Source organism: Pinus tabuliformis, chromosome 2_1, assembly GCF_031772625.1.
Source record: "Pinus tabuliformis cultivar Carrire ecotype Pingquan chromosome 2_1, CPIR1, whole genome shotgun sequence".
NCBI classification, from domain to species: Eukaryota; Viridiplantae; Streptophyta; class Pinopsida; order Pinales; family Pinaceae; genus Pinus; species Pinus tabuliformis.
The window spans coordinates 740,505,726-740,526,446 of NC_142299.1; the positions used below are offsets into that span (position 1 = coordinate 740,505,726).

At 39.2% G+C, this 20,721-nt stretch overlaps 1 protein-coding gene across 2 annotated transcripts in view; it reads left to right on the forward strand.

Moving 5' to 3' along the window:
* The window catches only part of LOC149202713 (uncharacterized), an 86,312-nt gene that overhangs the window by 34,522 nt on the left and 31,069 nt on the right, over positions 1–20,721 (forward strand). The gene's annotated exons all lie outside the window — the stretch shown is intronic.

A 20,721-nucleotide genomic window follows, 5' to 3' on the forward strand; every position in this document is an offset into this window, starting at 1 on the left:
TTCCTACAAGTTGTCTATATTTTGTTGCATCCTCAAATTCTTTTCCTTCAATAGATGTGAGCTTTAAGTTTTGTTCCATTGGGGTGGTAAGAGGATTGCATTCTGTCATGCCAAACTTGTTCAACAGATCTCCAATGTATTTCTTTTGAGAAAGAAATATGGACTTCAGATGTTGGGTTACTTCAATGCCAAGATAGTAATGAACATAGCCCAAATTAGTCATTTCAAAACTTTTCCCCAATTCCTTCTTTATGGATGCAATGTAGCTTTCATTGTTCCCTGTCATCAAAAGATCATCTACATATACCACAAGATATACAATTGTTTTGCCAATTTTCTTGACAAATAAAGTTGCATCATCAAGATCATAATGTTTGAAATTAAGTTTCAGAAGATGCTCAATTAGTTTTTCATACCAGGCTCGCGGTGCTTGTTTGAGGCCATACAAGGACTTCACAAGTTTGCATACTTTATGTTCATGTCCTTTCACAGCGAATCCTTCAGGCTGAGACATAAAAACATTCTCTTTTAGATCTCCATTTAAGAAAGCAGTTTTGACATCCATTTGATGGACTTTCCAACCGCTCTGAGCTGCTAGGGCAAAAAGTGTCCGGATGGTAGCCCATTTTGCTGTGGGGGCAAAAGTCTCCTCATAATCGACCCCTTCCTTCTGTACAAAACCTTTTGCCACAAGCCTAGCTTTGTGCTTGTCGAGTGAGCCATCAGCTTTATACTTGTTCTTGTAGACCCACTTGCAGCCGATTGGTTTGGTTCCTAATGGAGGATCAACCAGCTTCCAAGTGTCGTTCTTTATGAGGGCATCATACTCCTTTTGCATCGCTTCTTTCCAGTCATCATGAGAAGCAACTTCTTTGAAGGAAGTTGGTTCAAAATCTGTAGACAAGTTCAATTCACAATCATAAGAAACATCCATATCAACAGGTGAATTAGAGTCATCCACATCACCTCCATTCTGCCGGTTTGAATTTCTAGTCCCTGTCTAACCAACCTCATCAGGATGAACACTTTCAAGTGTCTTTGTCAGCCACTTTGGGGGACCTTTTTTAGATGGTCTAGGCTGCTCCGCTGATTGAGTTGGGACTGAATCAAGATTGAGTCTCCCAATTCTGTCAATCACATCACTTAAAGCATCATCCGTTGTTGGAGTTTCATGCAAGGGAAAGTGTTCTTCAAAAGAAGATTCCACATGTTGATCTAGTATAGGAATCCCCCCTTCAAGATGTGGAATCTGATTATCAAATTTTTGAAATGATTTTGCTTTTGCGAATCTATCCAAACGATCAAGTTGCCGCTCAACAACATTGTTAGTTTTGGATGATTCAAGAAAATTACATCTCTAGATACAACAAACTTTTTATTTACTTTATCATAGAAATGGTATGCTTTGGAGGTGTTTGAATACCCTAGGAAGATACACTTATGACTTCTAGCACCAAGTTTGTTTCTATGTACCTTTGGTATCAAGGCATAACAGGTGGAACCACTAAGATGCTTTACCGAAGGAACATGTCCATACCACATTTCATAAGGAGTCTTGTTTCTAATAGCATTAGATGGACATCTATTCTTTATATATGCAGCACATAGAATAGCATCAGCGCAAAACATTATCTTTACATTTTTGAAGAAGAGCATGGATCGTACCATATTTAAGATTGTCCTATTCATTCTTTCAGCTACACCATTCTGTTGGGGATTGTAAGGTACAATTGTTTGATGTTTGATCCCATGTTGGCGAAGATAGTTTTCAAATTCATTTGATGTGTATTCTTTTCCATTATCAGTGCAAATAGACCCAATATGAGATTGTGCATCATTTTCAATCCATTTATGAAAATTCTTGAATGTTTGAAAAGCATCAGATTTGTTCTTCAATAAATAAACTCAACACATTCTGGTGTAGTCATCAATAAATGTCATCATACATTTATTTCCATTTGCAGAAGGAACAGGCATTGGACCACATAAATCTGAATGAATAAGTTCAAGTTTTCTATGTGCTCTTGAATGTGAATCATGAAAAGACTGTTTGCTACGCTTTCGTAGAATACAAGCATCACATTGCTTAAATTTCCTAGGAATTGTAGGCAAACTAGCAACACCATTTTTCTTCAACAACGGAGGCTGTCATAGTTCAAACGTCCAAATCTAGCATGCCATAATAAACTTGATGGAAGTGTACCTTCTTCATGATGAGAATTGTATGAGAAATGTTGTGCACGAGCAGAGGTTCCTTGCAGCTTGAGAAGCCTTTCTTCTTCTATTCCCCTCATGACAAGTGAATGATCAGATGCTTTTCTTACCTCAAGCTTGCCATCAAACATATGAATGGAGTGACCTTGCTGGCAGATGTGGACCAAGGACAACAAGTTTCTCTTGAGCTGTGGGAGATATAGAACATGATGCAGAAGAAAGTCTGGAAGACTAGGCAGTTTAAGCCTGATTGTGCCAAGACCTGATGGCTTGATTTTTGATTGGTTTGCAAAGTATACTACTCCATCAACATTGTCAGTAAATTCTTCAAAAAAATCTTTTCTATGAGTCATGTGGCAGGTTGCTCCTGAATCAAGCAACCAATCATTTTTCCAAGAAGCAAGTGAAGCATTAAATAAATCTTCATTTACTCCAATGTTACATTGTGCCACAACATAGTGAGCGGATTCATGTGCTTTACCTTTGTCTATATCATCAATTTTACCTTTCTGTTGGTTTCTTTGCTGCTCAATTTTGTCCCATGGTAGCTTGCATGTAGAGGCGTCATGTGATCCATTTCTTTTGCAGCGTATGCAGTGCAAATCTGCCTTTTCTCCTTGAGAATGTCTGCCCCCCTGCTTCTGAAATATCTTCCTCTGCCTCTTCGACCACCTCTTCCTCTTGAGGAATCTTGAGCATGATGCTTTTCTTTATGAGCAAGGCAGACAACCTCTTCAGAAGATTTAGGGGCTGTCTTCTTTCCAAAAGCTTTCTCTCTTTCAGCAAACTTTTTCACAAGAGAGTCAAAGATGATATCTTTGAGATTTCCATTTGCTTGCAATGACTCGAGATAATTGGAGTAAGTAGGATAAAGTGCCTTGAGAAAAGCGATAAGAGGAATATCCAATTCAACCCTAGTGGATTTGATATCATGCATTATAGACTTTACTTCAGAAGCAAGAGCAAGAGGATCATTATTTTGTAGTTCAAGAGTGAAGAGTTTAATCATGAGTTGAACAACTTCAAGTGCAAAATGTGAGCCATAGAGTTCTTTCAGCTTTTGTAAGGCTTCAAAGGCAGTTGAAAATGGCGAAATATGGCGACTCACCTCTTCATTTACAGATGCTACGATTAATGCATAAGCTTTGCTATTCTTGTTTTCCCAAATGACGAGCTCTTTGTCTGAGGTAGGCTGTTTTGGTTCATTGTCTTCGTCTCCGACACACACTCCTTTCCACAACTCATTGAAAATGAGGGTGTGTTTTATCATTCGGGACCACTCAAGATAGTTCTCCTTGCCAGTAAGAACTATTCCTAAAATAGATATGATTGAATGCATACTGTAAAAAAATATTTCTGTTGATAGAAAAATATTTCTGTCAATATACAATAAAATTGTACTTCTGGTGGTAATTTTTTTTTTAAATTTCAATTCAAAGAGGCATTGGTATCACAGTACTATATTGAAATATAGTACTATAATGAAAAACTTAGAGTATTCAAACTATATTGAAACATAGTACTATTGTGCACATGGTCTCACGCATAGCCATTTAACATATTTTACATGGCTTACCAATGTCCCAAGACAACGTTCAACGTATGTCATACCAAAATAGCTTTAATACAATGCCAAACAGCATGAAGATGCTAGCCAATACCACAAACTTCAGGCCAACGTTAATATAATACCACAAACTTCAGGCCAGCGTTTAAAAACTTCAGCACATGTCAACGTAGCTTTTCATGTATAATTGATTTAAAATAATACCACAAACTTCAGGCTAGCGTTAAAAAGCTTCAGTTCAACACATGGAGCAGCGTACAAAAACAGTTCAACGCATGGAGCAGTGTACTAAAACAATTCAATGCATGGCATTTAGCAAAAAAAACTTCAAGGTAAATACCAACGTTATATGCCAAAAAAAACTTCAGACCAGTGTTTCTTACAATGCCAAAACAGCATTATAATACCAGCGTTCTTCAAAATAGGAGCAGCGTTCAAATCAACAATTCAACGCAGCGTTCCGGAGCAGTGTTTCTTACAATGCCAAAACAACGTTATAATACCAACGTTCTTTAGTACAATCGATTTAAAATAAAAATCGTTTCCAAACACCCGGCCTCCTTGTAATCAAATGAGCATCCAACACTTGAAACCCGTCAATCCCACACGCTTTCTGCAAGATTGGCATCCGTTCGGAGTCCTCACCGGCTCTTTGGAAGATGCACCAGCAGAATTCCCATCATCTGGGGATGACCCAACAACTCTAGCGAGGTTTTGAAACAATGGGTGGAATGGTTCGTTCAACGCAGAGAAACAATTCAAACGTTATGTTGTTGCTTCTTCCAACAGTGCGTTAGACAGTGGCAGCGATCATGGAGGGGACAAAGAACAGTAGATAGTGGACAGAAAGCAGTAGGCAGTGGACAGAAAGCAGTAGGCAGTGGACAGAGAGCAATAGGTAGAAGGGAGTTACAACTATTTTGGGAGCTGGCTTTGATACCATGTTAGACCAAACAGTAACTCCTCAACACAAATTGATTCGTATGTATTATTCCTTCAGGTAGGTCTTCATTATATACATGAGGGAGAGACTGTTCACTTCATATCCCGATCACTGTTCATATTACTTATTTATCTATTTACATTATATTCACCCAATCCTGATGATTAGGTGTCAACAGAATAATTTACAAAAATAATATTTCTTTTTCTTGACAAGTACAAAGATCAAAATTACATTTACAAATACTGAACCTAGTTACACTTTTCTTCAACAGGAGGCAACTCCAATTTGTAAGCCATACTTCCAATTCTCTGCAGCACCTTTTAGAGACCATACTAAGTGCGTGTTAATTTATTGTCATTTCTTTTCTTAAGGGATATATGTGTGTATGGTTGTAGCTTAAAAATTATGTAATCCTCCACTTCAAATTCCCTTTCGCTACAATGTTGATTTGTTGCTTGTCTCATCCTATTTTGTGCTATGGCCAAGTTGTCCTTCAATAGTTGGATAACTTCTTGTTGGTGCTCTATGTGGTCCTCCACCGCTTGAACTTTGCTTTCCCTCTCAAGGGTGATGTGATGGATGGAGCCATAACATGCCATAGACAGAGACGTTTTTGATGGAGTATGAAATGTATCGTATCACCATTCTTCCAAGGGCAACCACTTGATCCATTGTGTCTATTGGATGTAAAGCAATGAATATATCCTTTTAGACATTTATTCACAATCTCAGTTTGCTCATCAAATTGAGGATGATGAGAGTAATTGTGAGTGAATTACTAAAATACTAGAGAAAATTGGGTCTCTATCACTTCAATAATCTTGTAGATTCCATGTAGCTTCTGAACTTTTTCTATGAATGTTGTAGTTACTAGATTTAAAACGATGAGAAAGAGAGAAAAAATAGACATACTTTGTGAGTCTATCCACCACTACCATGATGACATTCTTTCCTTTGGTCATTGGTAGACCTATAATAAAATCCATTGGAACCTCTTTGCAATGTCGACATGGTATGGGTAATGGTTGTAGAAGACCCATGGTCTTGATTGTCTCTCCCTTATTCTATTTTCAAACCAAACATTTGACCATAAACTTTTAAACATCAATTTTAAAACCTCAAAAAATATCCATCTTGATCCCATGGTAAGTTTTTTGGAACCTTGAATGTTCTATTGCAAAATGTGAAATTCCAAAAGGACCTTATGTTTGAGTTGGGATTTCTTACATAAATATAGGCAATCTTGATAGCACAGTGAATCATTCTTCACACAAATTTATATCATGCACTTGGATCCTTTTGTAATTGTTGAATGATCTTGCATACCCTCTATAATCTTGCTTCTCTTCTATCCTTTCTTCTTCCACCTGATCAAATTGCGCATGGAAATAACTCAATGCAATCCCTTTATGTTTTATTCTTTCCTTGAAAGTGCATTTGCCATCACATTTTGTATTCATTTTTTGTAGATAATTTTAGTCATAACTAAATGTCTTTGCAACCCATTTTTGTTGCTCTTTTGAAGATAATTATTGTTTTAAGAAGTACTATAATACACCCAACCCCCTAATACCTTATTAGGGTTGTGGGGATTGTAATATAAGTTTCATCCCAATCTGAGCTCCAGGCACAAAGTTATGTCTATTTGAAGTTTCTCCTCCTTGGGCCACATCATCATCCATACATGTCCACATGGCTAACACGTGGCAGCCCTCGACCACATGTTGGCCATGCACTGGTCCACATCTCCAACCCACATGTCATATCGAGCCTTCACCATATTGGTGATTTCCATACATCTGCACTAATTACACTCCTAGGAGTTATGATATCTGATATGACTGATATGCCACATCATTGATATAGTCGGTATTGGTGATAAGACGACATCCCTCTGATATGCCTATATCCAATATGCCCACAAATCCCTCAGGTCCATTGATATGCCGATATAGTCGGTGTCGCTGATATGGCGATATAGCCCATATCATCCAATATGCTGATATACCCTCACGGTTTAGTGGGTTATCTGTGAAAATCTCTTTATAATTGAAAAATCATTACAAAACATAAATAAGTCAATAGGTTGGTGTCCAACTCATCATGCTACCTCATTTTTTGATATTCATTCATAGCCTACCACATGGTCAAGCCTGATGTTCCAGACTCATGCATTGTTGACATGTATATCGAAATATTAGGATATCAAAGATTTTCCAAGTGCAATCCCTCAGAAGTCTCAATATGCCGATATGACAACTCAACCTAACACACTGTCCTCCAACATCCAATCATTGCGTGACAGATGGAAAAGGATGATGTGTCCTTTGCCACATGGCACCACTAACATGTGCCACATGTCACTTGCATTCGTAAGGATGGCATACCCAAAAGGGCAGAATATAGGTGACACGTGTCATACACGTGGCATATCCACATCATCATAACATCACTCCTTCAACTCTTTTGGGTGTCGAATACTTCTGTTTCTCTGATGTTCAGAGGTCCCAATGTTGTCATTCGTCATGCTCGATCAACATAATCTAATGTTGTTAATTGACGGCTTGACGCCTAGGGCCGCACCATACCGGGATTTTACCATATAAAGTGGTGCTTTGATTCTTTCAGGTCCGATATACTGATAAGCCCCCTCTCACAGTAGCTCTCAGTCACAACCCTTGTGTTGGCCATGTGACAAGGGCTAGGGTTGAGGCCTCCACAAGTCCTAGTTTCCAAGGAACTCAGGCTCTCTGTATATCTTTGTCTTTGTTAACATGGCAGTCCTCAACTACCTTCAACAGAACTACTTATTGCCTTTGACTAAGCAGCGTCAAACTGCTCACTTCCAACCTCCTCACAATGGAGAGGCCCACAAATTGGCTTACCTCCAAGTCATACAAAGCTTTAAGCTCTTTTTGACATACAATTTTTGCCACTTATTTATAATGCATAGAAATTCATCATGACAACATCCATGAAACTTTAAAATGTAAATTATAGCCCAAGGCGCCTTTGACCAAGCAACTTCAAACTCCTCACTTCTGACCTCCTCATGATGGAGAGGCCCACAAGTTAGCTTACCTCTAAGTCATATAAAGCTTTAAGCTCCATTTGACATACAAATTTTGCCATTTTTTTATAATGCAGAGAAATTCATCATGACAGCATCCATGAAACATTAAGGGGTATAGCCATTACAGCCTCGAGCTGAAGCCTCAAATTCCTGACTAGCTTGAATGTTGATATGCATTCTTTTAATTGTAAGAATGTGGTATGCAAATGGAAGCCTTTACTTCTGGTATCTATGATTATGGTGTATTGATGCATATCAACATTCAAGCTAGTCATGCTAAATACTAAGTTCACTATCATTCATAATTATTCAACTTTGTGAAAATTTCTAAATCTACACATCAGAAATCCTACTGCAATCACTAGTTTATCATCTCCTACTTGGTTTTACATTCAACAAGTTATTTAATTATTAAACAGTGATGAAAAACACTATTGCAGACTACACATACATACAGATCATGAATTGAAAATAGAACGAGACAAATACACAAGGGACACTATTATTTTTGGACAAACGTCCCTGAAAAAACCCAATGCGGGAAAACCAGTGCAACAACTCTAAGGGTTTTCTATTATTAAGCAATAGTTCTGAATACAACTCTGGATGCCCTCTCGGCTATCCAGTTACAAAGATAAAAGTATATTGGTACAAACCTAAGTGAGATTACCTCACTTCACCCGACAAAATATCTCCATTCCGGCAACTAGACTAGCCGTCCCTGGCTACAATTGCACTACCCCTTCGCAGTAGTTGCGTGGGCTTGCATGGAGCACACCGAGACATTGCGTCAGCACTGCGCTGCCTCCTCTGCTTCTTGGAGCTCTGACGTCAACCTTCTCGGCTGGTTCTGCTGATCCTCGACTGAATTCGGATTTTTGCTGGAGGGTGACTCTACCCCAACATTGGAAATGCATGGGCCCTTCCTTGCCCAATGTCAGTCTCCTTGGGTCTGCGCTACCTCCTCTGGCGTCTCTCTGCCTCTCTCCGTTGTGTATTCGAGGTCTTGGAGAAGATTATCCAACCTCAACTATCCCTGCCCCTCTGTTGCAATAGATCACTTGTTTGATTTTCTTAGCAAACCTCGCGCCAGAAAAATCGAATTGACTGATCTCTCAAGTGTCTCCAACTGACCCTCAAGTCTCCTCTTATACTTTTCCTGTTGATGAATCAACGGCCGCAGTTAAATCGGCCGATTAAATCAGTGATTTTTTCATTTGGAAAAAATTGCAATTTAATCCTGATTTTTTTCGAAAAAATCGTGATTTTTGTATTTTTTAATATATATATCAGTGTTTTACGACTCCGACCAGGACTCCGACTCGGCCGAGGATCGACTCCGACTCCGACTCCGAATCGGTAATGACTCGGCCTAGTCGATTTCAATGACTCGGTCGTTGTAAAAAATACATTAAATATTTATTTTTTTTATAAAAAAACATAATTTTAAATATTTTAAACATAATTTTAAAGATTTTCATTCATGTTTCCAAACACATAGCATTATAATATAGATGGAAGACAACATATCATCAAAGTAGGCTCATGAACCAATCCATTATATCAAAATGGTACCCAATGGCTACATAGTCAACTGTCATACATGATCAAAGTGAAAGACTCAAAACAAAATACAAATAACCAAGGAGGCTAGAAATGGCCTCTACAACAAAAGTAAACTGTGATGCTGACCAGACTCCAATACTAGTACTACTAGCTACTGCCAGAGGAGCCAAGATCATATCGACCAATCTCTGGATCAGACTCATCATCATCATCAGAGTCAGACAAGGGGCCCCATGCCTCCTCATCATCATCGTCTCCAACTGCAACTGTAGAAGTGGTGCCAGTACCACTAGCAGATGCAAGCTGAGATAGAGTAGATATGCGGCTGCGCTTCTGTCGTGGCTGAGCAGAGGAAGCACCTACAACTGGAGTCCTACTCCTCGGAGTCCTTGCTGGCTGTGAGATTGAGGCTGGTGGATCGGGATCTGCATTCAACTGAACAGGCTGAAGTTGATGTTCCAGACCCAGGTCAAGTTCATCAAGATCCTCATCAGGATCAAACTCTGGTGCACGACTCTCCACTACCCAATCTGATGTTGGATCAATGTCTTCCAACACAATGGGATCTGAATCAGGTCTTTTGTTCAGCAATTGGTTCCGTCTGAGCCGAAGGTTGTATTGGACAAAAACTAGATCATTCAACCGTTTTTGCTCCAAACGATTTCTCTTCTTTGTGTGAATCCTATCAAAGACAGACCAATTGCGCTCACACCCAGATGCACTGCAAGTTTGACTCAAAATACGAATTGCAAACTTTTGCAATTGAGGGCACTGGCCACCAAAGGCCTCCCACCATTGTGCTGCAAAAAACATAGGAGTGTAATGAATTATGAGTTAGATGAAGGCTGAAGCTCAACAAAATTACAAATTATATCTAACTTTCAAATTATAAATGATTTAACAAACTTTAGTCTTTAATAAAAAAAGTAAAACTGTAAAACCGTTAAGAAATTGAAAATTGAAATTTTTGTTTACCTGGCTCATCTGCTTCTCTTGCAATCTTTGCTAGGTTCTTCCCAAAGGTACCTGTTGCATTGCTGAAGGATGTGACCTGTTGATGTATCTGCAGCTGATCAGACTCCGATGGGATCATGCGTTCAATGCAATCAACCAGTCCATCTCTGACCTCCCCGCTCAAAGCTCCTGACTCCTTAGCTCTATAATGATACCGTGGGTTCAAAAAATACCCAGTTGCATGTATAGGGCGATGGAGTTGATTGTTCCATCTTTCATCAATGATTGCCCAAATGGGCCCATACTTTGCCACTCTATCCTTGTATGCTGTCTTTATTTGCTCCTTTGCTTGATCCATAGCCTCATAAATGAAGCCCATAGCCAACCTTTCCCCATCCACCAACCGCAACACCTTAACCAGTGGCTCAGCAAGCTTCACAATCTCTGCTGCCTTTCTCCAAAAAGTTTCATCATGGACTTTCCTTTTCAATTCTCTGCCTTCTGGTTTGTTAGACCAATTGGTTTGATTCCATTCATCACTGGAAAACATCTTTTGCAAGTTTCTATGTTGGGAAAGCATAGATTGCAATGTCAAAAAATGTGTAGCAAATCTAGTGATGGCAGGCCTAATAATATCCTTGCCTCCAGTGTGTTTCCTCATGAGACTCAAAACCAGTGTATGATTGTAGATAAATTTTGTTATGCTTTTGGCATTATCTACAGTGTTTCTGACCCAATCTAATTTTCCAATATCCTCAAGCATGAGGTCTATGCAATGTGCAGCGCATGGGGTCCAAAAGATGGTCTTGTGTTTTTCCTCTAACAGTTTACCAGCAAGAACATAGTTAGAGGCATTGTCAGTGATGATTTGAACAACATTAGCCACCCCCACATCCTCAATAACCTCATCCAATAGCTGAAACAACAAGTGGCCATCTTTTACCTTATCAGATGCATCAACTGATTTTAAAAACATGGTTCCCTGTGGGCAGAAGACAAGAAAGTTTATGATGGTACGGTTTCTTTGATCAGTCCATCCATCTGACATGATGGTACACCCTGTTCTTGCCCATGAGTCTTTGAACTCTTGCAAATACTCATTAATGGATTGAATTTCTTTCTGCAAACGAACCCCCCTTAGCTCTTGCATAGTAGGGCCTTTGAAGCCTTTTCCAGCAACATGTATGGCATCAAACATAGGCTCATAATATGGTGAACGAGCAGCATTAAAGGGGATATCAGCATCATACCACCATCTAGCTATGTAGTCACAAGCAGTCTCCCTCAATTCTTTCTTCCAATGGTCATCTAAAGTGGGCTGAATTTGACCTTTACTAACTTCAGGACCATGTGCATCTGATGGAGAGGAGGGAGTGAAATAACTTTTGATAGTCACATTACCCTTCATTCTACCCTTTCCCTTATCTTGAACTGAACCAAAAGAGGGAGGAACATAACGGAAAGGGTTGGATGCCTCAGTTTGAGGGATAGAGGAAGAACCCTCAAAATCATAGTGGGGGTTGGTAGCCATCATTCTTTGTATCTCCCTCTTCCTCCCAATCTCAGCCTGTATCTCTTGTTGCCTAGCCTTATCTTCTTTAAATTTTTCAAAGCCGGCCAACAAATTCTTTCTAATCTCCTCAATTTCATCAGAGGGACATGGGGTAATTTGGCCTTTAATCCCTGCCAAGTGTTGTTTTAGCCTATTAATCCCCCCAGGACCTGCCTTAATTTTCTTATGGCAAAATTTGCATTGCATTTGACTATCAACCATTTCAACATATGCCCAAGCAGGATCTTTTGCTCTAGGTGCCATTTTTTGACTAGGAAAACAATCTGAAAATGAAAAAAAAAAAATTGATTCAATGTTCATTTATTTGACAAAAAACACTCTCTAAGCTTTCTTGATATGCACCTAAAATTTACTAAGCAAAAACAGATTTGTAAGGGTGGAAAAAAATACCTCCAGGCACAAACTGCCTCCTCAAGCTTGCTCCAAGAATCAGCTCCTCAATGCTGCTCCAAATGGCTGCCCAAGAAGCTCCTCACTCCAGCTACAATGCTCCTCCAAGACTCCTCACTGCTGCTCCAAAACAAGCTCAAGAACTGCTCACTAACTCTCAAAGAAGACTCTCACTCAAATGCATAAGACTGCTGTGAGTGAAATGAGAGCATTTGGCTGTCTTAAATAGAGTTTGGGAGGGGGAAATGGACCCCAAAAGCATTTAACAATTTACCATTACCCTTTGGAATCCACAAACCCTATTAACTTTACCAAAAAACACCAAAAAAGTGAAAAAAAAAACATGATTTACGCTGCCCAGCCGCTTTTTATTGACCCGGCCTGGTCAATACGGACTCGGCCTGGTTGACCGAGTCAGCTATGACTCGGCCTGGTCATTGGATGACTAGGCCGAGTCATAGCTGACTTAGCCAACCTAGCCGGTTACTTGGCCTGGTCGTAATTTTTTTTTTCGACTTGGTTTGACCAGGCCGTTTCCGAGTCAACTCGGCCTGGTTGTAAAACACTGATATATATATATTTTAAATTTTGCCGATTTTTACGATTTTATCCGATTTCAGACCCTCGCCAATTTAATCTCGATTGCGATTTTCGCAACATTGATTAAAACAGACTCGATCCTCGTCTCTTAGAAGCTTCTCACCCATATTTTTATTAATACCCATTAATATTTTTATTTTCCTTAGTTTAGAGTTAGGAACCCCATTAAAAATATTAATTATTTTAATAACTCACAATCCGGGTGGAATTTCTCCAAACGATTTCTGGGTCTCGGAGATTTTATGTATTCTAGCCCCTCCACAAAATTTCGGAGCTAGAGCACATTCGATGCTACCCAAAATCAACAAATTTAACATTTCAACAAGCTTCATCCTGCTATTACATACATACACAATAAATTCTAGTATAACATTTAAGCACAAATAATTGAACATCATAATTATTTCGTTCACAAGGAAGGAAATACACTTTGGTTTCTCTTAAAATTGCTAAAAACAAAAGAAGGGACTGCCATTGTCCACCTAACCACAGGCACAACTACAATGTAATTTTTTTATAGCTGGCCACCCCTGAGCTAGACCCAAAGTCTGAAGTATGCTTCACTTAGGGAATTCCACCACAGTTTCCATTCAGGGTAGGGATCTAAGGTCATTCTCCTTCACTTATAGAAAAATAAGAAATAGGAAACATACGTGTTGCCTCCGAATCACTAAGTATGGGTTATTCACACATCAAAGTATGGCCAATAGGGGCCTGCACAACACAGAGGGAGACCTCTTCACTGCTTCTTATAGTTCTCTCGATGATTCTCTCTCTTTCTAGTGCTTTTCATGCACAAAAAATTAGAGAACAAACTTAGTTTTGGGTTACTCAACTCAAGTTGAGGGTTCCTCACTAGTTTCCTTAGCTAACACATCTAGGTATTTCACACAACAAGGTATGGCCAACACGGGCCCGCATAGCACAAAAGGAGACGCCTTCACTGCTTCTTACAGTTCCCTTGGCAATCCTCCCTCTTTCTGGTGCTTCTCATGCCTAGAACACAGTCACATAGTTCACAAGTCACTGTTTCACAGTGATTCAGGGATCGCCAGAATTCCCAATCACTTCCTTTTCCCACAATATTGCTTGATGCATGAGGGGTTTGGGGCCCTTTCTTTGGCTGTGGGGTCAACCTAGAACCTACCGCATGCTTCGTAGCCCATGCTTGGGGGTATTTGGGGTATCATCGGATGTGCTCCAACCACGAAAATTGGTGGAGAGGCTAAAGCACATGAGATCTCCAATACCCAGAAATGGTTGGGTAGAATCTATCCAGTTTGGGAGATATTAAAATAATTAATATTTTTGATGGAGTACCTAAGTCTAAACCTAGGGAAAATAAAATATTGATGTGAATTAATATGAAACTGAGTTAGAATGGTCCAAAAGTCATGGATCAAGCTAGATCTAATCTTAGCCATTGATTAGGGACTTAATCTCGGCTGTTGAAATGTCAACGAGAAAAGCATAAGAGGAGGCTTGAGGGTCACTTGGAGAACACACCGAGTTGATCAAGAATTCGATTTTCTGGGGTAGGGCTTGCTGAGGAAATCTAAGGAGTGATTAGAGTTGCAGCTGAGGGGCAGTGAATGCAGTAGCAGAGAGGCAATGATAGTACTGGGAGCATCAACGGAAAATTCGGGAGAGGGTTGATGCAAAGCCTACTAGAAGCCACACAGAAGCAGCCAAAGGCCATGCAGAGGCAGCGAGGAGCTGCGCAAAGCCTCAGGAGGGCCAACGTGGGACACACTAAGGCTCCAGAGGCTGACGCAGAGCCCCGAGAGGTTGACGCTAGGCCAGAGAGGCTAACGCAAACCCTAGAGGCTAACACAAACCCTAGAGGCTAATGCTGGGAGATTTCGTGGGGCAGATTGGGCCTGATATTTGTCTCCGACTGAGAGGTACTACTGTCGAGGGCATCCTCTGTTGGGTGAGCCATTTCTGGCACCCAAATTGTATTCTGAAATTGCTTAATAATAAAACCCTCATATAGCTACACCGATTTTCTTGCATTGGGTTTTTTCGGGGACATTAGTCCAAAAATAACAGTGTCACTTTTGTGCTTGTTTTTCCTTCAGTTGATGATTTGTATGTGTTGAGACTGTACTTTATTTATTTTCTGTATTTACATGGTAAATAACTTGTTAATTAATGGAACAAGTAGGAAGAAATAAATCAGAAAGTACAGAAAGGATTTCTAACAGTTAGACTTAGAAATTCCAATAGTTTGATACCTCCTCCCCCATCTCTCTAATAATTGTGTGGCAGTGGGTAGTTCAACTAGAACACCAGGGGTTGGGAACATTAAATTTAGGGAAGATAGAAAACTTTCCAATCTCTCTTATAGGCTTCCTAAACAAGCTATCCTTCCAGACATTGGGATTCATATAGGCTTGTCCTTCTTCTTTAGCTTTAGTAGTTTATAATCAAATTAAAATATTTACATCAGACAGTTTTGGCAATACATCCATGCTAGCTCTCCAACATTCTCATCCTTAAATTACATTACAAAACATGGGGAGAAAAAGGGATGTTACAATCCCCTTCCCCTTAAAGGAACATCGTTCTCAATGTTCACACCCTCTATGGTGTTATCTTCCGCATCATTGCACTATTTCAAGTGCGCTTCTGTTCATTTTTGCAATTTATGGACTGCTACCTTTTAGTTGTAACAACTTTGTTGATGTGTCCTCATGTGCATCTGTCACATGATCCTCTTCATTTATTCTTCCTTGCTGTTGGACCTCAACATCATTTTCTTGTTCTTTTCCTTTCTCGTTGCTTCAACAATGATATTTGTCATTATATTTTGGTCACTTCCAGAATTATGGTACTCCTTTAAATGCCCTTCATCAAAAAACCAAGAACACGTGATGACCATTTCCATATACAATCATCAAATATTTTCCATAGGAAATCTCAATTTTCACAAAGCAACATGCATTTCAACAATTGATATTTCAGCTTAATACTTATTTGTGTGACTATCCTTTGCTTCATTAATCTTCCACAGCAAACAATTTATCTCACTGCTTGTAGTTTGATGTACCTATTCACAATCCCAACCCAGCAAGTGTGTGACAAGTCTCCCCTTCTTGGCAGTTACTCACCATTTCGATGTCCAGGCAATCCCCTTCCTTGGGCAATCTACTTGACCAAGGTTTTCGTACATAGGAATATTGAAGAGACTATTAGAGTCTTACAGCCAAGGCATTCCACCGGCTTGCTCCTAACATAGTTTACTTGTCTTGGGGTCCAATTTCACTTTAGTGGCTTTCTTCCTGGGCTCTTTGCTTCTCATCTTTTATTTACCCTTCCTAGCTGATTCTCTCTTCACTTGTATCACAACATTCAGTCTACATGAGATATATCCATAAAACTTTCTATTAGAGCTTTCTTATTTGCCAAACTTGCTTCATACATAAGCTGGTCTCACAGACATGAGACTTTTCTCATAACATTGGGCTATATGCAGGTGGTGATATTGCAACCTTCATCACGAGCTTATATCCCATGCCATATTCAAGACCGTTTTACCGATAATTATGCATTCATAGTCAACCACAATATATTAGTTGTTTCATACATATAAACCTTTGAATATAATTTTATGACAACCATCGACAATGACTTCAAAGCCATCACACTTTTTTATCTAATCAATACAGCTGCATAATATTTTTTTTATTGAAAGGAAACCATCATTGTGTTACATATTTAATCATTTGCATCACCTTCAATCATTCTGTGGATTTCATATGACAGTCAGACTTTCCATGTCCACCATTCAAATTAGCTCAAGGCCAAGAGTTTCATATTCACTCTCTTTGAGGTATTCATTTCGTAATTTATTAGCAATCAATTTTCCCTCTTTACTTTCTGTGGGAGTGGGGGATTTACGCCACTCACTTAAGCAATCATTAGTTCGTTAAAAATATCACCCATCATTCTTTTCATGACATTTAGTCACTCTAAGACTTGTTCTACACAAGCATGCATGCGTCAAGTGCATGAAACACACATATACTGTATTTCTAAGAAAATAATCATATCTAATGGAACTAAACTGCTATCACATTCCATTGAATATTCTGTGACAAGGATGGATTACCAATCCTGAGTTTTCTTTAACTTGCGGATACATCTTTCACTTATTTAATTGTTGTTCATCACGATAGCTTGGCCTGAAGGAATTCTTACCTAAATCCTTCAACTTACCAGTTGTTGCATCCTTGCTAATTTCCAGGCTTACATGTTTGTTATTATTCTTAGCTGCTGCTTTCTTAAGGAGTCCACTTGGATCCCTTTTTAGCTTTTCATTGTCTTGTCATTGTCCCCAAGGTCATTTGTATGACTGAAGACATTTCTGCTGCCTCAATTCTCATTTTAATGTTAATTCCTGAGAATAATCCTACACCTTTTCTTGCTTCACAATCTCATTCACACATCCATTGTTAATCAAATTAGTTAAATGCATACACTCTTAATATTTCTAGTTTAACAACCAATTTCATTTTACTCTTTCATTCATTTTCAATATTTTTTCAGCAATCAGTTAAGCACTCGCAAGTTTAGGTCATTTCATGATTCAATATACAACCTAGTCAAGTCTACTTTGACCGATATTTAAATGTTCAAAAATTTTCCCTCTGCGTTTATTTAGCAAGGGCACTTAACACATCAACATATGCACAGAATTTGTTATAGTTTTCTTAAGGTTTGTGATAACCTCAAAACCTAAATACTTTTTGAATAGTCCAGGGGAGACCTCTCCCTTGCACTCCTATGCACATAGATTTATATATTATATAATCATCATTAATTATATTGAAGTCCATAGCTCTAGCCCGGGCTTTCCTTCAACTCTCTGATTATCTTAGAGAGCTCTTTGTCATTGCTCCCTCATTCCTCTTCATCACTGGAGGTGTGTGGCTCATCCTTCTCAAATTCTCCAAGTGTCCTCTTATAATTGGATACACTTGCCAACTTGTGGCATGCTTTCACTCAATGTTACTTGGGAGCGGGAGCAAAAGCGGCGAGCGGGAGCGAAAACGGGAGCAAGGGCACTTAACACATCAACATATGCACAAAATTTGTTATAGTTTTCTTAAGGTTTGTGATAACCTCAAAACCTAAATACTTTTTGAATAGTCCAGGGGAGACCTCTCCCTTGCACTCCTATGCACATAGATTTATATATTATATAATCATCATTAATTATATTGAAGTCCATAGCTCTAGCTCGGGCTTTCTTTCAACTCTCTGATTATCTTAGAGAGCTCTTTGTCATTGCTCCCTCATTCCTCTTCATCACTGGAGGTGTGTGGCTCATCCTTCTCAAATTCTCCAAGTGTCCTCTTATAATTGGAGACACTTGCCAACTTGTGGCATGCTTTCACTCAATGTTACTTGGGAGCGGGAGCAAAAGCGGCGAGCGGGAGCGAAAACGGGAGCAGGAGCAACATTTTCAGAAGCTCCCGGTTTGGGAGCGAATCCCGGAGCGATTTTTTAAAAATATATATATATTTTTTATATTTTTTAATTTTTGATACATATATGTCAACAAAAACATGTAGAATGATGAATTAGATATAAAAAACATAAAAAATCATAGATTGATCATTGAACCATATCACATCAATCATCTAGAAGTTATAATCTTCATCAACCATGTCCACAAGTTAGTAAAATACATATTACCACTGCAACATATTGAGTCTCGTGAATCATGATTCATCAAATTCAATCTTAAAGTTCCAACTTCAAGCTTTCAAAATTGAAAATTCAATATATAACATTTATCATCATTGATCACCAAAGTTGTACTTGTAAGCTAAGTTTAACCATTACAAGAAATAATATCTTAGATATTTCTAAGTCCTAACTTCTAACTGTTAACATGAAATGAAATATATAAAATGAAACATGAATAATGAAATGAAATGAAACAACTTTAGTCTTTCACGAAGCATCATATTCATAATTCACAATCATTACCAATGAGTTATAATTGCCAACTTCAAACTTCAAATTTTCATTGTCACAGTCATATATTGTTTACAAAAAATATCATTATGATATGAAAGAGTCAAGAGTCAAGAGTCAAGGACTCAAGGCTCAATAGTTATGGAAACTAATAGAAACTAGAAAAGACAAGTAAACTGTAAATCTACATGTGGCCCTTGCCACGAGAGTCTCCAGGAGTATAATCAGGTCGTGGTGGTCTTCTAGGAGTCTCCCGCATAGGCCGACGACCAGAACTAGAAGGCACATGCCCTCCACGTGAGGGTGTAGATGGAGGTGGTGACAACAAAGGAACAAGTCTCGGAACTCGAGCACTGCTACTGGATGGTGGAGGTGGCATGGCTGCTGCAGCTGCTTCATCTTCATCCCTTATAAGTTCCTCTTCTAGTTCTTCAAGATGTATAGTGCCATCCTCCAAATTGTCATTCTCTGGGTGATTGTCCCAAATTTTATATGTGGGATCCTCATAAGCCCGATCACAGTAATGACTCAACAACCTCAAGTTGTAGTGCACATAAACCAAGCTTTCTGCTCGGTTTTCATTGAGTTTGTTTATTTTCACATTATGTATGAAGCTGTAGGTGCTCCAACATCTCTCTGCAGAAGAATTATTTACAACCTGTGATAGAACTTTTTTTGCCTATTTTGGCAAAATTCCCTAGCCACCATATGTTTCCCACCATGTGAGAGAATCAAATCTATCTCTGTCTTCCATTGCATGGAAATTACCAAACAAACCAGTGCCACTGAAGTATTTTCCTATTTCAAGGCGCACAACTGCACATTCCTCCCTGTCAGGTGTCAACTTTTCTAATGCTTGCAAATATCCACTAGTTACCTCTGCATCTAAATGGGGTTTGGTCCTAATCCCACCCCCTGGTGTAGGTTGGCCCAACCAAGATGTAGAGTAGTATTTTGGCGTAAGGATATACGCCAAGCAATGTAGTGGAAGATTAAGTCTATTCCACCGTTCACACACAAAATCGTGAATCAATTTGTACAAGTCGGGATCTCTGTTATGAACAATATCTTTTATTTGCCCCAACATGGTATCCATCTGCTCGTACACCTCGCCAATCACTGGTTTGTCTGTATTTGCAAACCGAATCATGCGATAAATGGGCTTGGTGAAATCCAATACTTGCCTCACACTTGTCCAAAATTGACCAGCAAGAGCGGCCTCCTCCACGAGTTCAAAACCTCGCCTGTCGGCTGCATTTGTAGCCCTTTCCTTTAATACCTGCCAATTTGGACTTGATACCATGCTAGCCAATGACTCTCTTACCTTCAAAAGGCGCCTGAAGGTGAGGTAATAGCTACCAAATCTGGTCTTCGCAATCTTCAACAACTCTAATCTCGAGTGACCGCGGAAAAGGCCATGGGTATTGCTATGATTTGTAATAAATTTTATCATTTGGTTGCCTTTCTTGTACAAATCACCAATCCATTTGTATTGTGCATTTTTGTTCTTGGCAACATCATGCATCAGAAGGTTCAATGTGTGAACCAAACATCTAGACCAAAATATGTTGGGGTATTTATCCTCAATAATTGCTCCCGCTGCCTTACAATTTTGAACATTATCAGTGATGACTTGGATGACATTGTATGGCCCAATACGGTCAATTGTTTCAAGTAATGCTTCTGCAATGTTGATGGCGATCCTGAACTTGTCTGAGTAATCATGTGCAGTTAGAAAGATGGCACCACTAACAGACACAGCAAGAACACTTATCAATGGCTTGCCTTTTACATTTGTCCATCCATCAGATACAATGGACACCCCATGGTCAGTCCAAGAACTTGTCATT